Source organism: Ischnura elegans, chromosome 3, assembly GCF_921293095.1.
Source record: "Ischnura elegans chromosome 3, ioIscEleg1.1, whole genome shotgun sequence".
Classification (NCBI taxonomy): domain Eukaryota; kingdom Metazoa; phylum Arthropoda; class Insecta; order Odonata; family Coenagrionidae; genus Ischnura; species Ischnura elegans.
Window position 1 is genome coordinate 67,963,838 of NC_060248.1, and position 25,813 is coordinate 67,989,650.

The 25,813-nt window shown below is 40.3% G+C and overlaps 1 protein-coding gene across 1 annotated transcript in view; it reads left to right on the forward strand.

Annotated features, from left to right (window-relative positions):
- The window catches only part of LOC124155982 (neural-cadherin), a 1,049,301-nt gene that overhangs the window by 861,609 nt on the left and 161,879 nt on the right, over window positions 1-25,813 (forward strand). The window lies entirely within an intron of this gene.

A 25,813-nucleotide genomic window follows, 5' to 3' on the forward strand; every position in this document is an offset into this window, starting at 1 on the left:
CTTCCCCTCTGGTCATTGGTAACTTGGGAGCGGAGCTTCTAGGAACGGCGAAGCCGTCGCGAGGGGTTCGCTGGCGACAACGTACGTGGCGGGTGCTACCCTTACCCAATGGCCGTCGAAGCCGACGCCTAGAACTATATGGACTGAGCTACGAGGAACGGCAAACCGTTCCGAGGAGTGTGCTGGAGAAGGTTGGTGCGGGGTGCGCTATCCTTCCTCACTGGACGGCAAATACGGCCCCGAGGACTTTTTGCACACAGCTTCGAGGAACGACGAAGCCGTTCCGAAGAATATGCCGGCGAAGCAGACCGTAGTGTAACAGAGGGTTCGTTTTCCTCCCCTACCCCCCTTCCCGACCCCTGTAATTTTGGGAACGGAGCATCCAAGGGGTTTTTCTGCGAAGCCGGCGGAAAATTCGTCTGTGAATACATTTTATGGAAAAATATAATACGTTCCATTGCCCTTGGCGTAGTTTCGTGGGTTGAATAATGAAAATGATTACCATATATACTGTCAATATCTTCAACCGGATGTTGGCAACAGATTGTTTCCATCTCCCTATGTTATAGAGATAAAAGTAAAACTGCCAAAAATCACATAAATTTCTATTTATAAAAGATGCACAAAACATATCTAGTACTTTCGACCGACCGAGTCCTAACGAAGGCGGCCGCGGCGGGTGCCAACATTCTTCCTGGACGGGAAACGGGTGTCTTGGAGTAAGTGGACAGAGCTTCGACGCATTACGAGGCCGTTACGAAGATTGCGACGCCGAAGCCAACCGTGGCGTAGCCGTAGGTTCGTTTTCGTTCACCATTTGCGGTCAGATTATTCGTAAAGAAAATTCTTCGGACACCAACAAAAATAGACGGCGAAGCCGGATCCGGGGGTTCTAAGGGGGCGGAGCCCCCTAGCGAGCTACAGCGAGTCCCGTCTATATACAGCGGGATGTGTGACTGACTCATCTACTCATGGATACAAAATCACAGCCAAAACTGTGATTAGTGTGGACATTTGACTTATTGGACGTAAAAGTAAAAAAAAATTCATCGGGAGGAAAAATCTGAAAACTCGAAAAAGTCGATTAGTTTTCGAGATATATCGACTTGAATTAACATGGGAGCCTTATGGGACTAAAACTTTTCCGGTTTTATTTCGTATTTTTAAACGTCGTAGGAACATGATATTCAATGGACATAAACTAGATTTTTTGATTGATTTTTTGGTACGGTTGTCATAACGGTGTATTTTAATTTACTATTTTTTATCATTTTTTTAAAAATTTCCAATGCTTTTCTTACGGGACTAACTTTGGAATTTTTTTTGACCAACTTGCAATAATCGTAGGACAAATTCCTTGAAACGCAAGATACTAGATTTTTTGCTTGATTTTTTGGCTATCTTGGAATATTCACAAGTCGAAAGAATTCCGAGGAATAAACGATTTTCGATTTTCCATTGTCGAGGAGACGAATATTAAATTTCGGATTTCGGCTTTGAGACTTCGGCATATGAAAATTTGGAATCTCCGTGAAAACCCTTAGAGGGTACTCCGTACCCTCACGCCCTACCCTATTTTTCCGATAACCCTCTTGGTTAATTCATAATAAAATTCCGAAAAATATCCTGCACGTGAGAAAATCATTGTCGCCATTATTTTGTGAAGCACACGATCTTGAATAACTTGGCAACCGTTCAAGTTAGAGGAATGAAATTTTCAGGGTAATACTATTATCAAAAAAGACAACTTTTGAAATGATAACCATTCCACTCGATCGATTTATGTGAGAGTTATATCGATACCAATCTCCTTGGATACGCTTTATTCGCTAATAACTTTCTCGTTATTCAAAGTATGAATACGAAATTCAAATGTAATACTAAAGTTGACGTGTTTAATCTTGCAAAAGTTAAATCAAGCGGATCGAATAATTAGAAGCGAAGTTATAATCGATCCAATGGTGCATTCGATATATGTCTTTTTCAGACTTGTTTACATAGTTACGGGGATAAAATTTTTAATTATTTGCTTGGACAGCAACGTACTATACGTACATGTAAAATATTTTGTTGAGTAATGATTCCTTTGGAAGATATATCGAAATGAAATAATTTCGATAGGTCTAATTTTCTCCTTTGTTATTGACCGTAGATGTCCGAAATTTTTAGGATAGTACGTGATTGGTGATATAAGATTTTTGTTATATTTTGGTCTCCATGGCAACCATAGTTTCAACTTTATGCCGAAATATATTTTCAATGTAAAGTAAATGGGGATATATCAAAATCGTTTTATACAAATATCCTCACAAGCACACGATCTTGAATAACTTGGCAACCGTTCAAGTTAGACAAACGAAATTTTCAGGGTAATACTAATATGAAAAAGGACAACTTTTGCAATGATAACCAATTCTCTCGATAGATTAATGTGTGAGTTATATCGATACCAATCTCCTTGGATACGCTTTCTTCGCTAATAACTATTTTGTTATTCAAGATATGAAATCGTAATTCAAATGCAATACCAAAGTTGACGTGCTCAATCTGGCAAAAGTTAAATCAGCCGGATCGAATAATTAGAAGCGAAGTTATAATCGATCCAAGGGTGCATTCGATACATGTCTTTTTCAGACTTGTTTACATAGTTACGGGGATAACATTTTTAATTAGTTGCTTAGACATCAACGTACTATACGTAAATGTAATATATTTTGATTAGTAATGATTATTAATGAAGATATATCGAAATGAAATAATATCGATATGCCTCATTTTCTCCTTTGTTATTGAATGTAGATGTCTGAAATTTTTAGGATAGTACGTGATTGGTGATATAAGATTTCTGTTATCTTTTGGTCTCCGTGGAAAACCATAGTTTTAACTTTATGGCGAAATATATTTTCATTGTTAAGTAAATGGGGATATATCGATATCGTTTTATACAAGTTTCCTCTTTTGCGAGATTAATAAAAATATAAGGACATGATCCTTTCCATAGAGGTCACATTTAGCAATGATGAACATCCCGCTCTACCCGTTTTCCAACAAGAAAAATCGAATCTAAAATGCTGGAATTCGATTTGTCGCTTACATATTTTTTTATTTAATTATGAAAGGGACTTAAACTCTTACCGGTAGATAAAGAAAGGTACAAAACAAGATAAAAGTTTCAATAAACTAATGCAGTCGTTATAGTTGACGTAATGTTCGATAAAATTGTGTACTGTAGAGATTCCTTTTGCAGACCTTTCACTATAGTTGCTGGGATAAGACTTTTAACGGTATGCTAGAAGGTAACTTACGATTCATACATATAAAATATTTTGCAGAAGTACATACCCTTTTCAAGATATGTCGATATGAAATTATATCGATAAGTGTCATTTTCTCCTAGCATATTAACCGTACCTACCCCATATTTTCGTCTTTTAGTACGGTATTTATATTAAGGCCATCTTCAGCCAACAGAAACAAAACTGGATGGTTTACTCACGCGATAAAAGATGTCACGTAAAATTGTTTCGTTGTAAAAAACACGGTTTTCCCATATTTAAGCCACAAACAGACATACTTTGGTCTTATTTATTGTCATTGCGATTGCCAATCTAATTAGAAATTGAACCCGTATGTATTCATTTGGCACATTTGTCGGAATAATAGGGATTCGTGGCAGTAATACATCTCCTTGGAACATGCTATTTATATCTTAGTGTGATGGGAAAATATTTCAAACGGCATAAACAATATTGACGGTCGTCAAGGGAAAGGTAAGCGAAACACGCTAAACTTTAACCTTTTTTGGATGTTTATTTCTAAATTCAGTGTAAATCAGGTATAAAACGAAGTGGATCTGCAGCATTAAGAAGGTGCAATTCTTTTCCCTTCGAATGATATATGGCTTAACTTAATGTGACCATTTCCACTAATTTTAATGTGCAAATACAAATACGTCTGCAGGCATTTAAAATTTAATTTACATGTATTTCTTATGGAAATGACTCATGGCACATTCCAGGGACTCATGAGCCCAAGAAGCTCAATAAGAAACCAATCAACTCTTCTTAATCATAACTCCCGATCCCCGTTACGTAATATCAGGTGAAGGATAACGAAAATGATATTTCCTCATAACATGTTCTACGAAATGAAGTTAACAGTTTCTTTCAACGTCGTTGATTACTCAGAAAAAATTAAAATATTCCGAAAATCACAGAAAATTACGATTTACAAAGGATTAACACAACATTTCGTGAAACTATTCCTGACCAAGCGTTCGATTTTTACCATCGAGCGGGAGTGAAAGTGACTTTGTATCAACGATATAACTCTTCGCGGGGAGTTTAATTAACTTAATTCAAATAAAGTAGTTAAATAACACACTCATTTAAATGAAATGTGCACTCTATTGTCGTTCCGACCAGAATAACAGCCTATTTATGTCACCAAGTTATAGCCAACGCTTCGAATTATTTTAAATAATAATCAGGGCTATGAATAAGATTAATAGATACACAACAGGTATTTCTCCCTTATATCTGTTTTATTTATTTAGGTTAGGGACTGAAACTCTAGTTGGTAGATAAAAATAAGGTACAAAACGAGATAAAAGTTAAAGAAAAGTAATGCAGCAGTTACAGTTGAAGTTTTAATCGAAAAAATTGTGCGTTTTATACATCGCTTTTGCAGACCTGTTACTGTATTTGCTGCGATAAGGCTTTTAATGGTATGATTGAAGGCAAGGTAGTATTCATACTAATTAAGTATTTAGCAGAACTACATCCTGTTATCAAGATGTATCGATATGAAGTTATATCAGTCGGTGACATTTTCTCCTACCATATAAACCGTACCTGACCGAAATTTTTTTCTATTAGTGCGATGAAATGTACGATATTTATAGTAATTCAATCTCTAGCCAACACAAATAAACTGGATGTTATACCGCACGCGATAAAACATGCCACGTAAAATTGTGTCTGCGTGAAAAACAAAGTTTTCCAATATCTAAGCCACAAACAGACATACTTTGGTCTTATTTATTGTCATTGCGATTGCCAATCTAATTAGAAATTGAACCCGTATGTATTCAATTGGCACATCTGTCGGAATAATAGGGATTCGTGGCAGTAATACATCTCCTTGGAACATGCTATTTATATCTTAGTGTGATGGGAAAATATTTCAAACGGCATAAACAATATTGACGGTCGTCAAGGGAAAGGTAAGCGAAACACGCTAAACTTGAACCTTTTTTGGATGTTTATTTCTAAATTCAGTGTAAATCAGGTATAAAACGAAATCGATCTGCAGCATTAAGAAGGTGCAATTCTTTTCCTTTCGAATGATATATGGCTTAACTTAATGTGACCATTTCCACTAATTTTAATGTGCAAATACAAATACGTCTGCAGGCATTTAAAATTTAATTTACATGTATTTCTTATGGAAATGACTCATGGCACATTCCAGGGACTCATGAGCCCAAGAAGCTCAATAAGAAACCAATCAACTCTTCTTAATCATAACTCCCGATCCCCGTTACGTAATATCAGGTGAAGGATAACGAAAATGATATTTCCTCATAACATGTTCTACGAAATGAAGTTAACAGTTTCTTTCAACGTCGTTGATTACTCAGAAAAAATTAAAATATTCCGAAAATCACAGAAAATTACGATTTACAAAGGATTAACACAAGATTTCCTGAACTTATTCCTGGCTATATAGTTAAAACTCTTCAATAATATACAACTATGCATATGATTTTAGGAAAGGCAATCGTTTCAGAAATATTTCATTCGATATATCCGCGAAAAAATAAAAATGGTGGACACTACTCATTTGTTTCCCGGGAATGTCTTACTTTTTACTGTATTACTCTCAAAATATGAATGCCATATGGGCATCCTCTCTTACATATGATAGTAAATAAATGTGACCATATATCTTCGAACCCCGGAAACACCAACAAAAATTAAATCATGCATATATGTCTCCTTTTCGGGTACTTTTCGTTACAATTACCCCAATTTTCCAACCCCTACCATGTCACGGAAATTATGTGGACGATTGGTGACCCCGTTTCCCCAATACACCCCGAAAAAAGTTGAATTTTTCATTTTGAAGTCTACTTTTTGGGTACTTTTCGTCACAATTTCACAGCTGATCCCTACCCCCACGAATCATCCCTACGGAGGTCACGTGAAATACTGGTGACCGCAAGCAGTACACCCATATAAACCCCAGGTATCCCCCTGAAACTCTCAAAAATGTAAAATTTGACATTAACTCTCCTTTTTGGGACTTTCTGGCCGACATTACGCCGCACTGCCCGTCCCGTCACAGCTCTAGATATGGAATATTTGCCAATAAAGGGCCACCGTAAACCATACGGGAAAAAAACCTGAAAACCCTCGATGACCTCCTGGAACCCCCCAGGAAATTTTAATTTTTTAAGGTCGCCTTTACGGGTAGTTTTCCTCACCATTCATCAGTGTTCCCTAAACCTACGAGTTATTAAAACCCCCGACAACCCCGTTAAACTTCCCAAAAAATAATTTTAGTAAAGGTCGCCTATTTGGGTATTTATCTCCAGAATTCCGCCACTGTTCCGGATCCCTACGACTATCGGCACGGAATTTATGAGATCGATTTATTACCACTGGTTGACCACAAATATGAAACCCCCGGTATTTTGTTGAAACCTCCCCTTAAAAATTAAAATTTCCAAATAGGTTTTTCTTTGATGGGTACTTGTCGCCGCCACTACGCCACATTGCCCTACCCTTTCCAATCATCGCAACAGAATTAATGTGGATTTTTGTTATCCGCACGTATAACACACATTAAAACCCCTACATTCCTCTGGAGCCCCTGTCGGAGGAGGAGACCCGTCTAACCACCGAGGAGGCGAAGCCGCCCCTCAACCATTACTAATAGATTTGACTTGACGAGGTCGGTCGTAGGGGAGAGTCGCTACCCGCGGTTGCGCCGCGGCTTCGCCGAATCTCGTTTCGAAATATGCAAAAGTAAAAACGTCTGCAGGTATTAAAAAGTAGCTTTATCTGCATTTCTTATGGAAACGACTCCGGACCCTTTCCAGGGCCTCATAGGCCCAAGAAGGTCAATGAGAAACCAGTGAACTCTTCTTTACTGGGTTCCATTTTGGCGAATCTAGGCAAAAGAAAGATAAGATCAAAAGCTATACTGTACAGGGAAAGATATGAATGCAAATATGTACTGCTATGAATGCCAGTGGCGCAGCGAGGGGGAGAGGTTATGTGGGATAGGTTCAAGGCTCTAAATAAGTTAAATATATTTTACTTACTTGGGTTAATATAACTTTCGGAATAGTGCTAGAATTAATAAAAATATCCCTCACAAAGCCGTAAAAATCACCATTTTGAGCCTTTTACCTTAATTTTTTTTCCGGCGGAAGGCCTCCGCACCTCCCGCTTACCCTGGTGGTAATGCAATATACCTCCAAACCCCCCAGTATTAGTTGTGCCTGAAACCCCTCCTAGCCTTATTTCGTAGCTGCGCCCCTGCCACCAATCAGGCGGTTAATGAATATGGCGAATCTCGGCAGATGAAAGATCAGATCGACAGCTATAGTAAACAAGGAAAGATGCGAATGCAAGCATGTACTGTTTTCAATACATTCTCAAAATATATACTTAAGGGATCTTAGGGGAGTTTTAATAACTCAATTAAAATAAAAGAGTTGAATAACACACTGAATTCAATGCAATTTGCACACTATTGTTGTTCCGTCCCGAATAACTGTTTATTTATTTTTATTTATTTATTTATGCAACGCCTTACTTCATAGCAACAATGCAAAATGACCAATCTGGAAAGCGTAAGCGGTGGTGAAAGGTACCCTCCGTGCACTCATGCGTAGGAGTTAGGGAAGAGTGTTTGGGGTACAGGAATCCCGGAGACTGAACCGATTATCAATGGAGCCACAGGAAACGTATGGTGTTCTTTGTTGACGGTACCTCTACGCTCAGGCAAGCGATCGATTTCAACCATGGAGTGGAAGTGAAAGCGACTTTGATGTAGCGATGTAACTTTTCGAGGTGAGTTTAAATAACTTAATTCAACTAAAGTAGGTAAATAACACACTGATTTCAATGCAATATGCACTCTTTTGTTTCAACCAGAATAACTGCCTATTTATTTCACGCATTATTACATAACAGAAAGCCTAAGCGACCAATTTCGACCACAATATTTCACGCTGCGGCGATGAAAATGGTTTGAATTAAAATTATTATTGTTAATATTGTAGAAAAATAACCCTCCTGGTTGTCGCACCCATGTACTTTGCTTTACCTTCCTGGCACAATCTCTCGCGTAGCAGTGATGAATGTTGTTTTGAATGTAAATTTATGCGGAAAATGTTTGTGAAAAATCTTTAGTTAGTGGTAATGGGTGTCATCTAACCCTGATTTTCCTTAATGTTGCCCTCTCTCGCGTAACAGTAATGAACATGTTTTGGAATTTAAATTTTTATGGATAATAATAGTGAAAATACCTTGCGCAACTGGTTGTTACTAAAGTCTAACGCTGATTTGCGTTCGTGAAGCCAAGCATCCCGTAAGAAATAAAAACATATTTTAGAATACCTATTTTTATTTATAATGTTAATGAAAATAACTTACATGCCTGGTGATAGTTTTATTGTCTCGATAAGTCGCGTTCCTATTGCCATGTCTCGCATAACGTAGAAGAAAAAGTTTTAGAATTGCTAATTTTAAAGATGTTAGAAAACATTAAACTTACAGGTCTGGTGATATTTCTGTTTCACTTTATTCCGCGTTCCTATAGCCAAATAGTAGGCTGCATAATCAAATACATCTGTGGAAGTTAATCTGTCATGGAAATGGAATTGAAGTTATTACGGCCTATAAAATTATGCAATTAGACAGAAAATTAATTTACATAGCATCATTCAAACGCAGAATTTGTACTTTTTACAATACTTTGTGCTCCCTTCCTCGTACTTGTGACAGTAAGACGAAGTAAAGTAATACCTTATGCATTCCTAAAGTTTTCTCCACTTAACATGAATAACAATTTCTTTCCGTCAACCTTTGTTCCAGTGAAAAGAATTAAACCATCTTTGAATTTTACTATTTTCCGAAAATACGCATGCTATTAATTTCATACTCCCGACCTTGTGATACTATACGGGTGGTTACAGTTTACTAGGAAAGTTAATGAATGTTTTCAGGCTCTCTTCAATTTACTTTACTCGTTTTTTAAGTAAGTCATTTCGAAAAGCTTTCGAATCGTACACATAACGGGAGAAAATGCAGTATTTCTCTATATTGTCATGTTTAGTCGCATTTTTGAGGTAAAAGAACACCAACATTTTCGGAATCACTGTACAGCTTTCATTAAATGAATAACTCTTATCACCTTCTATTTACGTACATTTGTATTTGGAATCTTGCGTTAAACCCGCATTTTAAATACAAACACTTAAGCCATACTTTACGTTCCAAGAACGGCAATTCCGTGTATGTACACTATGATCATTGTTTGGATAACTTACAATTTAACGTAACGCAGTATAATACTATCCAGACATTATTATAATTCACGAAATATTTCATTTCACGCATTTTGTACCGCGTACTACTATACGTCATTTCGGAGTGTGCTGGCGAAGCTGGCTGCGGCGGGCGCTTTACTTTCCCCTGGCCGGTAAAATTGGTCCCTGGGACTTAGTGGATAGACGTACGAGGAACGGCGTTCCGAGGAGTTCACCGTCGATGGCGGTCGTGGCACATCCAAGGGTCCGCTTCCCTCCCCTCTGCACAAGCACTTTTCGGTCACATTACTCGTATGAAAATTCTTCAAACACCCACAAAATTAGACGGCGACGGCCGTTACGAGGACTAACAGAGGTGGGCGCGGGGGGCGTCAGTAACCCCCGGGCGGCGAAGCCAAACTTTTCTAGAAACTGCTAAGGCATCCGGAAGAAGAAGTGGCGCACCGGTGGGGGCTTTTCCCCCCCCTGGGCGGCGAAGCCGCTTCTTAACGAATAACGGCGAAACAGTTACGATGACTAATCGGGGTACACCCGGGGGGGCACACTCAACCCCCGGGTGTGGCGAAGCCCCCACTAAGCGAGGAACTGCGAACCCGTCCAGGGGAATGAGCGCGGCAGCCCCGGTTAGACTGCTTTAATCTCCGGGCGGCGTGGTGCCCACAATGAGGAATGCCGAAGCCGTCTAGAGGTCTAGGCAGCGCAGCTTTGGGGGATTCCTTACGAAGCACAGCCGCGGTTAACGACTCTTCCCTCCGACTGACCGTGGCAGGGAACGGTGAAGCCGTTCGGGGAGGCGGCCGACCAAGCTGGCCGCGAAGTGGGTTCTTCAGGTTCGAGCCCTATATCCCCCGAGGACTTTGTGGACAGCGGTAGGAGAATGAGCGATAACGTTCCGAAGACTTTGCCGACGATGCCTGTGGTGAAGCAGCCAAGGGTCCGCTTCCCTACCCCCTGGCCGGCGAAGACGGTGCCTCTCAATTTTTGGTCATATTATTCGAATAGAAATTCTTCGGACAACCACCAACTAAGACGGCGAAGCCGAACAAGGGGATTCTATATTAAAAATTGACGCCTATCGTACGACCGATCTCTTACAAAGCTTGCAGTTACATGAAAGTATGCATTACAGTTCGGAATAAGTCAACTTAGCCGCGCCCCTCCCCCTTCCGCTCTGATCAGCGGGGATTTGGGAGCGGAGGATCAGGAAACGGCGAAGCCGTTACTAGGAGTTCGCTGGCCACGACGGACGTGGCGGGTGCTAACCCTACCCAATGGCCGGCGGATCCGGTACCTAGAACTATATGGACAAGATACAAGGAACGGCGATCCGTTCCAAGGAGTGTGCTGGAGAAGGTGGATCGGTGTGCGCTATCCTTCCTCACTGGACGGCGAATACGGCCCCGAGGACTTTGTGCACAGAGATTCGAGGAATGACAAAGCCGTTCCGAAGAAATTGCCGGTGAAGCAGACCGTAGCGTTGTAGAGGGTGCGTTTTCCTTACCCACGCCCTTCTCTAACCCGGTAATTTTGGGAACTGAGCTTCCAAATGGTGTTTCTGCGAAGTCGGCAGATAATCCGTTTGTGAATACCTTTTACGGAAAAAAAGAATACGTTCCATTGCCCTCGACTTATTTTCGTGGGTTGAATAATGAAAATGATTACCATACATGCTGGCAATATCTTCAACCCGATGTTGGCAACAGATTGTTTTAATCTCCCTTTGCTACAGAGATGTAAGTAGAACAATTCCAAAAATCACATAAATTTCGATAAATAAAAGATTCGGAAAACATATATCGTACTTTCGGCCGACCGAGTCCTTACGAAGGCGGCTCAAGCGGGAGCTAACGTTCCCCCTGGACGGAAAAGGGGTTTTTGAACTAAATGGAAAGAACTTCGACGAATCAAGAGGCCGTTGCGAAGATTGCGACGCCGAAACCGGCAGTGGCGTAGCCGAGGGTTGGCTCTCGTTCTTCATTCGCGGTGAGATTATTCGTAAAAAAAATTCACCAAACACACACAAAATTAGACGGCGAAGCCGGATCCGGGGGTTCTAAGGGGGCGGAGCCCCCTAGCGAGCTACAGCGAGTCCCGTATATATACAGCGGGATGTGTGACATACTCACTGACTGATGGATACAAATTCACAGCCAAAACTGTGATAGGTGTGGACATTTGACTTATTGGACGTAAAAGTAAAAAAAAATTCATCGGGAGGAAAAATCTGAAAACTCGAAAAAGTCGATTAGTTTTCGAGATATATCGACTTGAATTAACATGGGAGCCTTATGGGACTAAAACTTTTTTAATTTTATTTCGTATTTTGAAACGTGGTAGGAACATGATATTCAATGGACATAAACTAGAATTTTTTATTGATTTTTTGGTACGGTTGTCATAACGGTGTCTTTATATTTACTATTTTTTATCATTTTTTTAAAAATTTCCAATGCTTTTCTTACGGGACTAACTTTGGAATTTTTTTTGACCAACTTGCAATAATCGTAGGACAAATTCCTTGAAACGCAAGATACTAGATTTTTTGCTTGATTTTTTGGCTATCTTGGAATATTCACAAGTCGAAAGAATTCCGAGGAATAAACGATTTTCGATTTTCCATTGTCGAGGAGACGAATATTAAATTTCGGATTTCGGCTTTGAGACTTCGGCATATGAAAATTTGGAATCTCCGTGAAAACCCTTAGAGGGTACTCCGTACCCTCACGTCCTACCCTGTTTTTCCGATAACCCTCTTGGTTAATTCATAATAAAATTCCGAAAAATATCCTGCACGTGAGAAAATCATTGTCGCCATTTTTTTGTGAAGCACACGATCTTGAATAACTTGGCAACCGTTCAAGTTAGAGGAATGAAATTTTCAGGGTTATACTATTATCAAAAAGGGCAACTTTTGACATGATAACCAATCCTCTCGATCGATTCATGTGTGAGTTATATCGATACCAATCTCCTTAGTTACGCTTTCTTCGCTAATAACTATTTTGTTCTTCAAGGTATGAATACGAAATTCAAATGTAATACTAAAATTGACGTGCTTAATCTGTCAAAAGTTAATTCAAGCGGATCGAATAATTAGAAGCGAAGTTATTATCGATCCAAGGGTGCATTCGATATATGTCTTTTTCAGACTTGTTTACATAGTTACGGGGATAAAATTTTTAATTATTTGCTTGGACAGCAACGTACTATACGTACATGTAAAATATTTTGTTGAGTAATGATTCCTTTGGAAGATATATCGAAATGAAATAATTTCGATAGGTCTAATTTTCTCCTTTGTTATTGACCGTAGATGTCCGAAATTTTTAGGATAGTACGTGATTGGTGATATAAGATTTCTGTTATATTTTGGTCTCCATGGCAACCATAGTTTCAACTTTATGCCGAAATATATTTTCAATGTAAAGTAAATGGGGATATATCTAAATCGTTTTATACAAGTTTCCTCACAAGCACACGATCTTGAATAACTTGGCAACCGTTCAAGTTAGATGAATGAAATTTTCAGGGTAATACTATAATCAAAAAGGACAACTTTTTCAATGATAACCATTCCACTCGATCGATTCATGTGAGAGTTATATCGATAACAATCTTCTTGGTTACGCTTTCTTCGCTAATAACTTTTTTGTTATTCAAGATATGAAATCGTAATTCAAATGCAATACCAAAGTTGACGTGCTCAATCTGGCAAAAGTTAAATCAGGATGATCGAATAATTAGAAGCGAAGTTATAATCGATCCAAGGGTGCATTCGATACATGTCTTTTTCAGACTTGTTTACATAGTTACGGGGATAAATTTTTTAATTATTTGCTTAGACAGCAACGTACTATACGTACATGTAACATATTTTGATGAGTAATGATTCATAATGAAGATATATCGAAATGAAATAATATCGATATGCCTCATTTTCTCCTTTGTTATTGAATGTAGATGTCTGAAATTTTTAGGATAGTACGTGATTGGTGATATAAGATTTCTGTTATCTTTTGGTCTCCGTGGAAAACCATAGTTTTAACTTTATGGCGAAATATATTTTCAATGTTAAGTAAATGGGGATATATCGATATCGTTTTATACGAGTTTCCTCTTTTGCGAGATTAATAAAAATATAAGGACATGATCCTTACCATAGAGGTCACATTTAGCAATGATGAACATCCCGCTCTACCCGTTTTCCAACAAGAAAAATCGAATCTAAAATGCTGGAATTCGATTTGTCGCTTACATATTTTTTTATTTAATTATGAAAGGGACTTAAACTCTTACCGGTAGATAAAGAAAGGTACAAAACAAGATAAAAGTTTCAATAAACTAATGCAGTCGTTATAGTTGACGTTATGTTCGATAAAATTGTGTACTGTAGAGATTCCTTTTGCAGACCTTTTACTATAGTTGCTGGGATAAGACTTTTAACGGTATGCTAGAAGGTAACTTACTATTCATACATATAAAATATTTTGCAGAAGTACATACCCTTTTCAAGATATGTCGATATGAAATTATATCGATAAGTGTCATTTTTTCCTAGCATATTAACCGTACCTACCCCATATTTTCGTCTTTTAGTACGGTATTTATATTAAGGCCATCTTCAGCCAACAGAAACAAAACTGGATGGTTTACTCACGCGATAAAAGATGTCAGGTAAAATTGTTTCGTTGTAAAAAACACGGTTTTCCCATATTTAAGCCACGAACAGAGATACTTTGGTCTTATTTATTGTCATTGCGATTGCCAATCTAATTAGAAATTGAACCCGTATGTATTCATTTGGCACATCTGTCGGAATAATAGGGATTCGTGGCAGTAATACATCTCCTTGGAACATGCTATTTATATCTTAGTGTGATGGGAAAATATTTCAAACGGCATAAACAATATTGACGGTCGTCAAGGGAAAGGTAAGCGAAACACGCTAAACTTGAACCTTTTTTGGATGTTTATTTCTAAATTCAGTGTTAATCAGGTATAAAACGAAATGGATCTGCAGCATTAAGAAGGTGCAATTCTTTTCCTTTCGAATGATATATGGCTTAACTTAATGTGACCATTTCCACTAATTTTAATGTGCAAATACAAATACGTCTGCAGGCATTAAAATTTTGATTTACATGTATTTCTTATGGAAATGACTCATGGCACATTCCAGGGACTCATGAGCCCAAGAAGCTCAATAAGAAACCAATCAACTCTTCTTAATCATAACTCCCGATCCCCGTTACGTAATATCAGGTGAAGGATAACGAAAATGATATTTCCTCATAACATGTTCTACGAAATGAAGTTAACAGTTTCTTACAGCGTCGTTGATTACTCAGAAAAAATTAAAATATTCCGATACTCAGAAAATTACGATTTACAAAGGATTAACACAACATTTCGTGAAACTATTCCTGACCAAGCGTTCGATTTTTACCATCGAGCGGGAGTGAAAGTGACTTTGTATCAACGATATAACTCTTCGCGGGGAGTTTAATTAACTTAATTCAAATAAAGTAGTTAAATAACACACTCATTTAAATGAAATGTGCACTCTATTGTCATTCCGACCAGAATAACAGCCTATTTATGTCACCAAGTTATAGCCAACGTTTCGAATTATTTTAAATAATAATCAGGGCTATGAATAAGATTAATAGATACACAGCAGGTATTTCTCCCTTATATCTGTTTTATTTATTTAGGTTAGGGTCTGAAAGGATAACGAAAATGATATTTCCTCATAACATGTTCTACGAAATGAAGTTAACAGTTTCTTTGAACGTCGTTGATTACTCAGAAAAAATTAAAATATTCCGAAAATCACAGAAAATTACGATTTAAAAAGGATTAACACAAGATTTCCTGAACTTATTCCTGGCTATATAGTAAAAACTCTTCAATAATATACAACTATGCATATGATTTTAGGAAAGGCAATCGTTTCAGAAATATTTCATTCGATATATCCGCGAAAAAATAAAAATGGTGGACACTACACATTTGTTTCCCGGGAATGTCTTACTTTTTACTGTATTACTCTCAAAATATAAATGCCATATGGGCATCCTCTCTTACATATGATAGTAAATAAATGTGACCATATATCTTCGAACCCCGGAAACACCAACAAAAATTAAATCATGCAGATTAAATCATGAGCCCAAGAAGGTCAATAAGAAACCAATCAAGTCTTCTTTACTGGAAAATTTCATAACTCCCTATCCCCGCGACGTAATATCAGGTTTAGGATAAAGAATATTTGCATTTCTATATGCTCATAATGAACGACTGATGACCGCTAGCAGTACACCCATATAAACCCCAGGCATCCCCCTGAAACCCCTAAAAAATGTAAAATGTGATATTTTCTCTCCTTTTTAGGACATTCTGGCCGACATTACGCCGCATTGCCCGTCCCCTCACAACTCTAGATATGGTATATTTGCTAACAGCTGGCCACTGTAAACCATGCGGGGAAAAAAACCTGAAAACACTCGATCACCTCCGGGACCTTTCAGAAAAATAAAATTTATTAAGTTCTTCTTTCCGGGTAGTTTTCGTCACCATTCAGGCCGTGTTCCTCAAACCTTTGAGTTATTAGAACCCACGATAACCCCGTGAAACTTCCCAAAAAGATTATTTTCTGAAAGCTCGCCTATTTCGGTATTTATCTTCAGAATTCCCCCCTCTGTTCCAGATCCCTACGACTTATCGGCACGGAATATATGAGAACGATTGGTGACCACTGGTTGATCACAATTATAAAACCCCCGGTATTCCGTTGAAACCCCCAATAAAAATGAAATTTGCCATTAGGTCTTCTTTTATGTGTACTTGTCAACGACATTACGCTGCAAAGCCCTACCCTTTCCAATAGTCACTATAGAATAAATGTGGACTACTGTACCTAATACTATTTTATGCATATTAAGTGCAGTATACCACTGCCAAGGAGTGCCACCGATCAGAGGCGCAGCGAGGTGGTTTTGGGGGATAACATCCCCCACCCCGGAGCTCACAGAAATGTTTAAGTTTAATCTATTTTACTTAATTGGATTAATATTGCTGATAGAATAGTGTGACAAATAAGAAACTATCCCTCGGAAGGGCGTAAAAATCGCCAATTCGAACCATTTATCTTAATTTTTTCCGGCGGAGGCGGCCGGAAGGCCTATGCACCTCCCGCTAACTCTGCGGGTATGCAATACCACCAAGCCCCCCAGCATAAGCTATGCCTGAAACCCCCCCTAGCCTTAATTCCTAGCTACCCCCTGCCATAAATCATGCGATTAATAAATATGATGAATCTCGGCAAATGAAAGATTAGATCCAAAGAAATGCTGAACAAGGAAAGATATGAATGCAACTATGTACTGTTTTCAATATATTCTCCTAATATATACTTCAGAGATCTTAGGGGACTTTTAATCATTCAATTAAAATAAAAGAGTTAAATAACACACTGAATTCAATGCAATGTGCACTCTATTGTTGTCCCGTCCCGTATAACTGTTTATTTATGTAACGCCTTACTTCATAGCAACAATGCAAAACTGCCAATCTGGAAAGCGTCAGCGGTGCTGAGAGGTACCCTCCGTGCACTCACGCGTAGGAGTTAGGGACGAGTGTTTGGGGTACAGGAATTTCGGAGAGTGAACCGATTATCAATGAAGACACATGAAATGTATGGAGCTCTCCGTTGACTCTACCTCTACTTTCAGGCAAGCGCTCGATTTTTACCATGGAGTGGAAGTGAAAGCGGTTTTGAAGTAGCGATATAACTTTTCGAGGGGAGTTTAAATAACTTAATTCAAATTAAGTAGTTAAATAACACACTGATTTCAATGCTATGTGCACTCTATTGTTGTTCCAACCGGAATAACTGCGTTTTATTCCACGCATTACTACATAACAGAAAGTCCAAACGACCAATTTGGACCACAATAATCCGCGTTACGGTGATGAAAATGATTTTGAATTAAAATTGTTATTGTTAATGTTGTAGATAAAAAAGCCCTCCTGGTTGTCGCACCCATGTATATTGCTTTGCTTTCCTGGTACAATATCCCGCGCAGCAGTGGTGAATGTGGTTTTGAATGTAAATTTATTTGAAAAATGTTTATGAAAAAATCTTCAGTGAGTGGTTGCGGGTTTGGTCTAACTAACACTGCTCTTGCAGTGATGTATATGTTTTGGAATTTAAATTTTTATGGATAATGATAGAGACAACAATGCCGAACAACCAAAGTGGACCACAATATTTCAAATTACGGTTATGAAAATTGTTTTGAATTAAAATTTTTAAGGTTTAAATTTCTGTCTGGATTTTTCGCGTTCCTATTGCCACCTCTCGCCTGAATATAGTCGAAGTAATTAACGATCAAAGTGTGCATTCCATAGATTCCTTCAGATTTATTTACATTGCGATTGCCAATTTAATCAGAAATTGAACCCGTGTTTATTCAATTGGCACATCTGTCGGAATAATATGGATTCGTGGAAGTAGTAGGTCCAAGCCCGAGTATTTTTCTCGTTATTGTTTTCCGCAGTTCCCAGCTTTGCAGCTGTCTCCTGGGCGTTTCGTTTAGTAATCTTGCAGGCAGATTAGTTGATCACGTTTTACAGATTAAAAGAGTCATGGCATAATAATACTGGACAGGGAATAAGGGGATAGGGATATGGGAAGGGTTGAGGGTACATTTGGGGAGGCGGTGTTTTGGTTTCAGCGGAAGTTCGTAGTCCCAAAGATTTTTTAACAGTGCATTATTTGTTTTATCAAATGTAAGGGAAAATTTTTCTAGAGCAGATTTTAGTTTCGCTAGATAGTGGTAGTAATACATTTTCTTGGAACATGCCATTTATAATTTAGTGTGATAGAAAGATATTTCAAACGGCATAAACAATATTGACGGTCGTCAAGGGGACAGTAAGCGAAACACGATAAAATTGAACATTTATTGGATGTTTATTTCTAAATTAAGTGTAAATCAGATAGAAAACGAAATGGTACTACTGGAATGAGAAAGTGCAATTCTTTTTCTTTCAAATGATACGTGGCTTAACTTAATGAGACCATTATCACTAAATTTAATATGCAAAAACAAATACGTTTGTAGGCATTAAAAATTTAATTTACATGTATTTCTTATGGAATTGACTCATGGGACATTACCTGCCCGAAATTTTTCTCTATTAGTGCGATGAAGTGTACAGTATTTATAGTAAATCCATCCTTAGCCAATACAAACAAACTGAATGTTTTACCATGTGATAAAACGTGTAACTTAAAATTGTGTATGTGTGAAAAACAAAGTTTTTCATTATTTGGAACATGCCATTTATAATTTAGTGTGATAGAAAGATATTTCAAACGGCATAAACAGTATTGATGGTCGTCAAGGGGATAGTAAGCAAAACACGCTCAAATTGAACCTTTTTGGGATATTTATTTATATTCAGTGTAAATCAGGTATAAAACGAAATAAAACTGCAGGAATAAGAAAGTGCAATTCTTTTTCTTTCAAATGATACGTGGCTTAGCTTAATGAGACCATTATCAGTAATCATAATACCGAAAAGAAAAGACGTCTGCAGGCAATAAACATTAAAGTCACATGTATTTCTAATTTAAATGACTCATGGCACATTCCTGGGACTCGTGAGCGCAAGAAGGTCAATGAGAAACCAATGAACACCTCTTTACTGGAAAACTTTCATAACTCCTAATTCCCTTGACGTAATATCAGGTGTAGGATAACGAAAATGATATTTATTTATGCTCATAACATGTTATACGAATAGAAGTTAAGTTTCTTTCAACGTCCTTGATTACTCAGAAAAAGTTAAAATATGGAGAAAAAAAAGTGTGGACACTTTTCATTTGTTTCCCGCGAATGTCTTACTTTTTACTGTATTACTGTCAAAATATGGATGGCATAGGGGTGACCTCAGTTAGATATGATAGTAAATAAATGGGACCATATAATACCGTCATCTTCAAACCCGCTGAAACACCCTCAAAAGATTAAATTATGCATATAAGTCTCCTTTTCGGGTACTTATCGTCACTATTCCTCAACTTTTCCAACCCCTACCACTCATCGCCACGGAAATGATGTTCACGATTGGTGACCACTGGCAGTGGAAACCTATTAATCCCAATACACCCCCAAAAAAATTGAATTTTGCATTTGGAAGTCTACTTTTTGGGTACTTTTTGTCACAATTCCACCGCTGATCCCTACCCCCACGACTCATCCCTACGGAATTCATGTGAACGACTAGTGACAACTAGCAGTACACCCATATAAACCCCAGGCATCCCCCTGAAACCCCTCAAAAATGTAATATGTGACATTTAATCTCCATTTTGGGACTTTCTGACCGATATTACGCCGCACTGCCCGTCCCCTCACAGCCCTAGATATGGAATATTTGCTAATGGCGGGCCACCGTAAACCATACGGGATAAAACCTGAAAACCCCCGATCACATTCTGGAACCTCCCAGAAAAATTAAATTTTTTAAGGTCGCCTTTCCGGGTAGTTTTCGTCACCATTCAGCCCGTGTTCCCCAACCCTATGAGTTATTAAAACCCCCCACAACCCCTTGAAACTTTCCAAAATATTATTTTCTGAAAGGTCACCTATTTGGGTATTTATCTTCAGAATTCCGCCACTGTTCCGGATCCCTACGACTATCGGCACGGAATTAATGAGATCAATTTGTGACCCCTGGTTGAACACAAATATGACACCCGCAGTATTTTTTTGAAACCTCCCCAATTACACAAACCTAAAAATTGAAATTTGTCATTAGGTTTTCTTTTATGGGTACTGGTCGCCGCAATTACGTCGCATTGCCCCACCCTTTTCAATCACCACTACAGAATCAATGTGGATTATCGTTGACCTCATGAATCACACACATTAAAACCCCTGCATCCCACTGGAGCCCCCCTCGGAGGAGGAGACCCATAATGGGGGCTAAGTGGAGCAGCAGCGGGGGGGCCTCCTCACCATCGAGGCGGCGAAGCCGCCTTTCAACTAACTGGCGAAGCTAGGGGGCGTAAGTAACCCTTTGGCGGCGATGCCGCCCTTTACTAGAAACGGTAAAGCCGACCCAAGGTACAAGCGGCACAGCCGCTGGTGGCTTCCTCCACCCCCTTTACAGTTCTGAACTATTCTGAACTGTCACTGCCCTCTAGGCGGCAAAGCCAACCCCTGTAGAGGAATGGCAAAGTCGATGCCTCTCCGAGGACTGAGCGGAGTACCCCTGGGGGACATACTCTTCCCCTGGGCGGCGAAGCCACCTCTTAATTAACGAGGAACGGCAAAGCCATTCCAAGGAATGAGAGCGGCAGCCGCGGTAGGACTCCCTTAATCGTGGCGCGTGGCGCCCCCAACAAGGAATGACCACGCTGTGTTGAGGTCTGAGTATTGTAGCTCTAGGGGACTCCCTTGTCCCTGGGCGGCGAAGCTATCCCTGAAACGAGGAGCGGCGAAGTCGTGGTACAACCGCGGGTAGCGACTCTCCCCTCCCACCAACCGCGGCAGGGAACGGCGAAGCGGCTCGGGGAGGCGACCGACCAAGCTGGCCGCGAAGTGGGTTCGAGCCCTAGAGCGGGGTACCCCCGGGGGGCACACTTAACCCCTGGGCGACAAAGCCGCCTCTCAACGAGGAACTACGACGCCGTCCCAAGGAATGAGCGTGGCACCCGCGGTAAGACTCCTTTATCTCCGGGCGGCGTGGTGCAGCCTACGAGGAACGGCGACGCCGTCCAGAGGTCTGAGCAGCGCAGCTTCGGGGGATTCCCTTGCCCATGGGCGGCGATGCTATCTCTGAAACGAGGATGGGCGTAGCCGTGGTTAGTGATTCTTCCCTCCGACCGTCCGCGGCAGGGAACGGCGAAGCGGTCGAGTGGGGCGGCGAACCAAGGTGGCCGCAAAGGGGCTTCTAGGGGTTCGAGCCCTTTTGCCCCGGAGGGCTTTGTGGACAGCGGTAGGAGGATGGGCGATGACGTTCCGAAGACTTTGCCGACGATGCTGGTGGTGGAGCAGCCAAGGGTCCGCTTCTCTACCCCCTGGCCAGCAAAGCCGGCCCATATCACTTTTTGGTCAGAATTTTCTAATAGAAATTCTTTGGACAACCACATTCTAAGACAGCGAAGCCGAATCAGGGGATTCTAAGTTAAAGATGGAAGCTGACCTTACGACCGATTTCTTATGAAGTTTGCATTTACAAAAAATTATGCATTCCATTTCGGAAAAAAGTGAACTTGGCCGCGGGGTCCTCCCATCCCCTCTGGTCACTGGAAATTTAAGAGCGGAGCTTCTAGGAACGGCGAAGCCGTTACGTGGAGGTCACTGGCGACGACGAACGTGGCGGGTGCTATCTTTCCCATTGGCTGCTGAAGCCGACACCTAGAACTGTATGGACTTAGCTACGAGGAACATCAAACCGTTCCGAGGAATGTGCTGGAGAAGGTGAGTGCGGTGTGCGCTATCCTTCCTCACTAAACGGCGAAGACGGCCCCGAGGACTTTGTGCACAAAGCTTCGAGGAACGACAAAGCCGTTCCGAAGAATATGCCGGCGAAGCAGACCGTATCGTAGAATAGGGTTCGTTTTCCTCCCCTCCCCCAATTCCCGAACCCGGTAATTTTGGGAACGGAGCTTCCTATGGGTGTTTCTGCGAAGCCAGCAGAAAATCCGTCTGTGAATACATTTTATGGAAAAATATAATACGCTTCATTGCCCTTGACGTAGTTTCGTGGGTTGAATAATGAAAATGATTACTATATATACTGTCAATATCATCAACTGATTTCTGGCAACAGATTGTTTTCATCCCCTCCTGTTAAAGAGATAAATGTTAAACAATGCCAAAAATCACATAATTTCGATTTATAAAAGATTCACAAAACATATATAGTACTTTCGGCGAACGAGTCCTTACGAAGGTGGCTACAACGGGTGCTACCATTTTCCCTGGACGGAAAATGGATGTTTAGGACTTAGTGCACAGAGCTTCGACGCATAACGAGGCCATTACGAAGATTGCGACGCCGAAGACGATAGTGGCGTAGCCGAGGGTTCGTTTTCGTTCACCATTTGCGGTCAGATGATTGGAATAAAACATTCTCTAGACACAAAAAAGTAGACGGCGAAGCCGGATCCGGGGGTTCTAAGGGGGCGGAGCCCCCTAGCGAGCTACAGCGAGTCCTATCTATATACAGCCCTTGTGGTGACTGACTCACTCATGGATACAAATTCCCGACCACTTCTAGAAGTGCTGGAGAGCTGAAATTTGGCACGCGTGCGGGGAACCCGAAATGATCCGGAGGAAAAATCCGAAAACCGGAAGTTTCCGCCACGTGTCGTCGCAAGGTCGACAAAATGGCCGAAATCGCGCATTTCCCGGGAACAGTTTTTCGGTTTTTATTTTACTGCGGGCCAACCGTGCATGCCACAGGGATTTTTAATGCATTTTTTGAAAGCTAATAAATGTGGGCACGTAATAACGTAATGTTCTTATTTTCTTTTTTAGAAAATTGCTGCCAAAATGGCGTCCAAAAATTGATTTTTCGAAAAACATTTCATACATTCCCCTCCCCTCGACTTAATTTAAGGTGTTGGATAACGAAAATGAATATTATATATGCTCATAACATTATCTACGAAACATAGGTAACAATTTTCTTTCGTCGTCCTTGGTTACTCAGAAAAAAACTAAAATATTCCGAAAATCACCGAAAATTACGATTTCCAAAAGATTAACACAAGATTTTGTCCATTTTAACTTGACCGATTTCTTTCAAACTTTATAGTTACATACATCTATGCATTGTCTTTCAGAAAACATAAACATTTAATAAAGAATGTAATGCATTTAACCGCGAAAAAATAAAAATGGCGGGCACTACTCACTTTTTTCGGGGACTGGTTTGCTTTATATTGTATTACTCCTGAAATATGGATGTCATAGGGCACACTACTGTCAGATATGACAGTAAATGAATGTGACCATATAGTATCGTCATCTTTAAACCCCCCGAAACCCCCCAAAAAAATTAAAATTTGCATATAAATAGCCTTTTCGGGTACTTTTCGTCACAATTCCGCCGCTTTTCTAATCCTTACCACTCATCGCTACGGAATTGATAACCCCTGGCAGTAAAAACCGATAAACCCCCGGTAAACCCACATACACCCTACCACTTATTAAAACCCCCGATAACCCCGTGAAACCTCCCAAAACATTTCTAATAAATCGCCTCGAAATCGAATTCATGAGAACGATTTATGACCACTGGTTTAACACAAGGATAAAACCCCCGGTATTCCGTTGGAACCCCCCGCAAAAAAATGAAAAACTTGCCATTAAGTCTTCTTTTATGGTTACTTGTCGCCACTATTACTCCGCATTGCACTACCCTTTACAATCATCGCTACGTGATCACTGTATACGATTGGTGACAGCATGCATAACACATTAAAACCCCCGAATCCCCCTGGGCACCCCTCTCGGTGGAGAAGGGCATTAATGAGGACTAAGTGGAGCAGCCGCGGGGGGGCTCCTTGGCGAAGCCGTTCCGAGGAGTAACTGGCGTAGGCGAGGGGGAGCTTCGGTAACCCTCGGTCGGCGAAGCCGCCCCGTTGTTCAAGCGGCGCAGCCGCTGTAGACTCCCCCCATCTCAACTAACACAACCCCTGGGCGGCGAAGCCGCCCTTCAGCGAGGAACGGCGAAGCCGTTCCGAGGAATGAGTGGGGCGCCACCCTACTCCCTGGCCGGCGAAGCCGGCCCCTAGCTGAAATGAGATTATTCGAACTTTAAGTGTTCGAGCGACCACAAATTAAGACGGCGAAGCCGGAACCGGGGTTTTTAAGGGGCGGAGCCCCTTAACGAGCGCGCGGAGCGTGCGAGTCTCTATTATATACAGCGCTTCGGGTAACTGACTGACTGATGGATACAAATTCCCGACCACTTCCAGACGTGCTGAAGAGCTGAAATTTGGCACGCGTGCGGGGAACCCGAAATGATTCGGAGGAAAAATCCGAAAACCGGAAGTTTCCGCCACGTGTCGTCGCTAGGACGACAAAATGGCCGAAATCGCGCTTTTTCCGGGGACCGTCTTCCGGTTTTTATTTTACTGCGCGCGAACCGTGCGTGCCACACGGATCGTTAATGCATTTTTTGAAAGCTGATGAACGTAGGCACGTAATTAAGTAAATTTATTAGTTTCCATTTGAGAAAGTTACAGCTAAAATGGCGTCCAAAAATTGATTTTTCGAAAAAAATATCAAACTTTCCCCTCCCCTCGACTTAATTTAAGGTGTTGAATAACGAAAATGATTATTATATATGCTCATCACTCCGTCTACGAAATGTAGGTAACAATTTTCTTTCATCGTGCTTGGTTACTCAGAATAAAATTAAAGTATTCCGAAAATCAACGAAAATTACGATTTCCAGAAGATTAACACAAGGTTTTGTCAATTTTTGACCGACTGATTTCTTTCAAACTTTGTAGTTACATACAACTATGAATTGTCTTTCAGAAAACATAAACATCTAGTAAATGATTTAATGGATTTAAACGCGAAAAAATAAAAATGGCGGGCACTACTCACTTTTTTCGGGGACTGGTTTCCTTTTTTTTGTATCACTCCTGAAATATGGAGTTCATAGGGCACACTAATGTTAGATATGACAGCAAATGAATGTGACCATATGGTATCGTCATATTTAAACCCCCCGAAACGCTCTAAAAATTAAAATTTGCATATAAGTAGCCTTTTCGGGTATTTTTCGTCACGATTCCGCCACTATCCCAAGCCTTGCCACTCATCACTACGGTATTGATGTCGACGACTGATGACCCCTGGTAGGACAAACCTATAAACCCCCGGTAAACCCACAAACACCCCCCTAAAAATAAAATTTTGCATATTACTCTACTTTTTGGGTACTTTTCGTGAGTATACCACCGCCCCCAACGATTCATCCCCACGGAAATTATTTGAACGGATGGTGACCACCTGGAATACACACATAAACCCCCGGAATCCCCCTGAAATACCCCCCAAATGTAAAATGTGCCATTAAGTCTCCCATTTGGGAACTTCTCTCAAACATTACGCCGCACTTCCCGTCCCCTCTGAGCTCTAGATCCGGAATATTAGGTGAGGGCGACTCACCGTAAACCATACGGGAAAAATACCAGAAAACCCCCGA